Source organism: Babylonia areolata, chromosome 10, assembly GCF_041734735.1.
Source record: "Babylonia areolata isolate BAREFJ2019XMU chromosome 10, ASM4173473v1, whole genome shotgun sequence".
Lineage (NCBI taxonomy): Eukaryota > Metazoa > Mollusca > Gastropoda > Neogastropoda > Buccinidae > Babylonia > Babylonia areolata.
In genome coordinates, this window is record NC_134885.1 from 25,445,202 (window position 1) to 25,450,523 (window position 5,322).

Genomic DNA, 5,322 nt, shown 5'->3' on the forward strand with positions numbered 1-5,322 from the left:
TGGTGCTGAAGTTGTGAAGTGATTATGACTTCATTCCTTTGTTATTTTCCCCATTTGTTTGTTATGAGCATTCATTTCTGATTGGATGTGTTTGTTTCTGGATTTTCTGCCTCATGCTGGTTTGAATAATTTTTTTTTCTTTGCAGTTTGGGTCAACATATGTACTAAGACTATTGGAGCTTACTTGTATGTCTCTTGTTTATCACTGTCTTTCTCCCTGTCACTCTTCCTCTGTTTGCCTCTCTATGTGACTCTGCCTGTCTGTCTGTCTGTCTATTTATCTCTGTCTCTGTCTGACTGTCTGTCTCTATTTTCTTACATAGAGGGCCGGATGTAAACAGGCACACAATGCTTATTCCATTACCCTCTTGAAATAGAATTTCGTTCGTTCGTTCTCTTTCTCTCTGTCTCTGTCTGTCTGTCTGTCTGTCTTTCTGTCTGTCTGTCTCTCTCTCTCTGTCTCTCTCTCTCTGTCTCTCTCTCTCTCTCTCACCTCCTCTCCCTCCTCCTCTCTGTGTTAATAAAAGTACGTTTCTCGACACGACCGAATTATTGCCGGCAAGAAAGCCTTCAGTCAGACGTTCCGACATGCATAGTCGTGCTGAACCCACGTTTCCTTCAGTCCGTCGATTAAGGAGCAGTTTGGGTCAACAGAGGACTTTCACCGACACCACCACTCCGTGGCATAATATTTATTCTCCCCCCCCCCCCCCCACCTCCCCCGTCTTGGAGCTTTAAAACATCTGTGTATATAGCATCCCAAATCCCTTTCATCGTCATTGTTCTCATCGCTGTTGAAATTAACATACCCAGTGTTTGTAAATGCCATGCGTTCTGTACTTGGCATTAGATGTTTACTGACTAAATCCAGTGCTGTGCTGAGTCGTTTTCGTTTTCTTTTCTTTCTTCTTCTTTTTTTCTGGACCCACACAATACTTTGCCTGCTTCGTCAGCTTATCTGCTCAGCCTCTTGAGCTTGGACACTCGTTACCTTGTCGACCTGATCTGTTTGGACACTGATGTATCGCTAGAATTCCAACCAGTGAGTTGGTCATGTGTCCACATCTCGGTGTAACAGCCTCTTAACTACCCCTTGCTGAGTTTTAACCCGGCCGGGTCATTCTGGGATGCTCAAAATCGACACCCCCCACACCCTCGCCCCTCTGTCTAGTTGGAAATGCACCCCCATTTCCACGGGTTTAATCAAGATTTTGAAAGGGAGGGTGGTCGTTCTGGGCTAGCCTTTACTGACGCCCTCCCCTCCTCACAATTGTAACTTTACGGAAGCAAATGTGGTAGGGGTGGGGTACTACTTTGTTAGCCTGTTCTGTTTGGAACGTGGCCGAATGTATCCCTGGTGGTCATTTCAAGCTTGCCTGGAATGACTTCCATGTCCATTGTGAGGAGAAGAGGGAGGTGGAGGATAAAATCCAAACAAGGGGGTCACTTCTGACTTGTGGAAGTTTACTCCCGGGGGGAGGAGGGGTTCGGGTAGGGGGGTCATTCCAGGCTAGTCTCTTTAGAGAACGGGTTTAGTCTGGACTGGCCAGATTTGACCCCCGGTGTAAAAACCAACAGGGGTACGAACAGGCCGTTACACCGACACTTGGCAGAAGCCTTTTGTTTTGGAAGATGGGTGTGGGTTCTGTAAGCATTCCAGCTGTAAATTTCTTGGACGACACAGAAACTTGACGAGAGAAAAAAAGTTACGAGTATACAATTTTTTGTTTCTACTTGCTTAAGATTTCGTGGTGTGTGTTTGAAGCTAGTTCCCAGCTTGGTCAGTCCTGTTGTGTGCTCCCGACATATTTCACTAGTTTCCTGAACGCACTCACCAGTGTTATGATACCGGTGCGTTGTTCCCTTGTTTGTGTGTATTCTCGTCTCTTTTACATACTCTTCTTTTTCTCCCGCCCCCCCCCCCTACCCCCACCCCCACCCCCCCGGCTCCCCCAGGCCCCCCCAACCCCCACTCCCTTTTTTTTTGTTTTTGTTTTTGTTTCTATTCCATACTCCCATCTGAAAGTGTATTTCACACCGCAGAGTTAAACAACTTTATCACAGAAATGATGAGGCTTATCTGAAACGTTAACTCATCGCGGTCACTATCAATCTCGCATCAGACTTGCCTCACTGCGAGACTCAAGAACAGCCCCTCCTCCCCACCCTCCACCATCACCACCACCACCCCTCATGGGAGATGTCGGTTATTTCGCCTGAGACATTATATCATCGCAGAGATTAGCTGCCTCGTAGGAGACCGTGTCTTACCGTATTTGTCCATCTCTCAGAGACAAAATATCACCGCAGAGATTAATTGACTGAGACATTATGTCAATGCAGAGATGAATAATCATGTTTGAAACATATCTCACCGCAAAGACGAGTTATCTCGTGTGAGACATTATGGTCAACCCCGGTATAACACTAACAGTCTCGTCTGAATTCCATATCTTGATTTTTTTTCTTGTTTATTTATTTATTTGTCCACACCGTTGTTAGTGGTAGTGAGTGGAATCATTGACACTTATATGTCTTCTGTTCTCTGTCAGAGACGAAGCTGTACGTGCTTTTCAAACACGGAGCCTATTGTACAACAGGCTGCCTACCTGGGCATAGCCGACTGTGGGCTGTCATTGGGCGCTCATCATTCGTTTTCTGTGTCATTCAATCAGCAGGCTTCATACTTCAGTCATACACACACATACGCACGCACGCACAGGTATGTATGAAATGTTTCCTACGAGGTAGTCCAGGTGATGTTCACAGCATCCACGCAGTTCCTTCTGATGATGCTGAAGGCTGCACGTATTTATCTGGGCTGTGTTGGGGACTCAGAAATTTTTGCGTTTCGTTTTGTTTATGCTGCGTTATCATGTTTCTCCATACACTTCACTATACTTGGCAACTTGAATATATTATATGCTGAGATAAAGGCACGGGGTCCGTTGATCAATGTACTGTCTTTTAGCTAACCTGATAAGAAGAGTTATGCTTACTACTTACTCCAGTCGGTCTCAGTGCCGTTTGAACTTTTCCGGGCTCGAACTTTTTAGTATTATTATCATTATTATTATTATAGATTAGCCCGCCCTCGAAGATATTTTAGCCACGATAATGATGGGAAAAAACCAATAATGTTGTGCCCAGGTAAGAGGATAAAAAAGCATTCTGGAAATGTCCGTTTATTCCACCTACTCCCGCAGTTTTGGTCGGTGTCCTCGATTATACGCTAGTCACAGACTTGAATTGCACACACTTTCCTTTAGAGGGGAGGTAATTCGACTAAAGTTCAATGTTACATCCTTTACTTATCCTTTACTCTCCTGTTATTTCACTTCGAGTCAAAAGCCCAGCGAGGCAACCGTGTGTTTATTCTGCATTGTCCGTATATTCTGTGTAGCGTATCAAGTCTTGTGTTCAAGCAAATTTGCGTTTGCACATTTTCTCATGTCATTGCTGCTGTGTGCACATGTCAAATGATCGGTATAAGAACAGACCTGGAGCTTCCTTTTTGCGGAAGTGTCTGGGTTCGCCCCAGAGTACCTTTTATTCACCTGTGTGCTAGCTGAATCGGTAGCATAAGCACTATTGACTTGAAGTTGTGTACCTTGTAAGTGAAAAGAGTTACCACTCTTTATCGTTGTCTATCAAGCATGAGTTAGGATAATGATGTCGAAGTGGGTCTTTTAGTTCATTTATAAAATCCGCACAATTTTCTCTTTCGCTCTTTCTTTCTTTTAAATCTGTGTGTGTATATTGTGACGCAAACTCTTCTCCCAGTTGTACATATTCCTCGTATCTTGCCTATATGAGATATTCAGCAGTGGAGAATAAAAGTCTCTCTCTGTCTCTCTCTGTGGTATAATCATGTTGACAATGAGAAGAGCCGAAGATCTCGCGCATTATTTGAAATACTGTTCATCTTTTTTGCCTAAGCAGCACACAGATATAGTGGTCATCGCACATTGTTCACTTGGAATACCTTTTGTCATATTATTATTGTTGTAGTTGAAAGAAATGCCGCTGTTTGTCTTTGTGATACTCATGTTAGATGTTAGCTGTTTTTCATGTTGGTGATCTGCACATTAATTGTCAGTCATATTTTTGTATACTGTTCGTCAGTGCTTTCATTTCAGTTAGACATTTTCATCGTGCATAATATACCTATATGGTGTGAAATGGGGTTGATCTGAAATGAGTCTTTTGGTTCATGAATTAAACACGACTGAGCAACACACACACACACACACACACTCAAACAACTTCCCTATATTCTGTGTACAAGTACACTTCATGATTAGATTTTTTTTCTCGGCGTCCACTTTGATTTGATCTACTTGAACATGATTTATTTATTTTGTATTGAGTCATCACGTAAATATAGTAAAAGAGCACTATGTGACAGTCTTTTTTATGGAATGGTTATTGAAAAAACGGCTATGAATTTCGCTACTGGTGCCCACAGCTGGGGAAAAAAATTATATTCTGTCTGCGATAGCATCAATGTCTGTCACTGAAGGAATTTCAGCTTTCGAGTTTGCTCTTCAATACAATAGTTGTTCCCCATGTATGACCACCGGGTGTTCTTTAGGTCTGCCAGTATTTTCTGGTCGTGGATTGAAAAATAACGGCCTCATTTTATCAGGGTTTTTTTTGTTTTTGTTTTTTTCAGGCACACAAAACAAGAGAGAGAGAGAGAACCAAAAAGTTCAATTGTTCGCAATACCTCGGCCTTTGTCAAAGGACTTTGATGACAAAATCATAACATCTCTCTCTGCCCCCCCCCCCCCCCCCCCCCCCCCCCCCCCCCCCCCCCCCCCCCCCAACACCCTTCTCTCTCTCTCTCTCTGTAAGTTCAGAATTAGCACTGAGAATCTGTTTAAGACCACACAGACTATGCACCTATCTATATATCTATCTGTCTGCCTATCTATCTATCCAGACGTGGCAGACTGTTTTCTGTTCGAGGCCACACAATTAGGTGATGTCTAATTGCAATGTAGGGAGAGAGAAACTGCCGATAACTTACTGATATTGTGGCATTAGGTATATAAACCTTACTTGTTGTCACTCGACATGCAGCTACATGTTTGTCAAACTCCTTTGCCTGTGCCAGTGTTTCTGTTAAATGCTGACGTGTTTGGACCTGTTGTACAACTCTGAAGTAAATGGCAGGAAAATAAACATTGCATTTACAATGTCGCCCGTTGTGTGTTTGTCATCAGAGTACGAATTGATGCTGTTTTTTTGGTGCCCCCCCACCCCCCTCCCCCCTCCCCCCTCTGAGATTGCATGCGTGTTAACCAGTGTGTGTGTTTT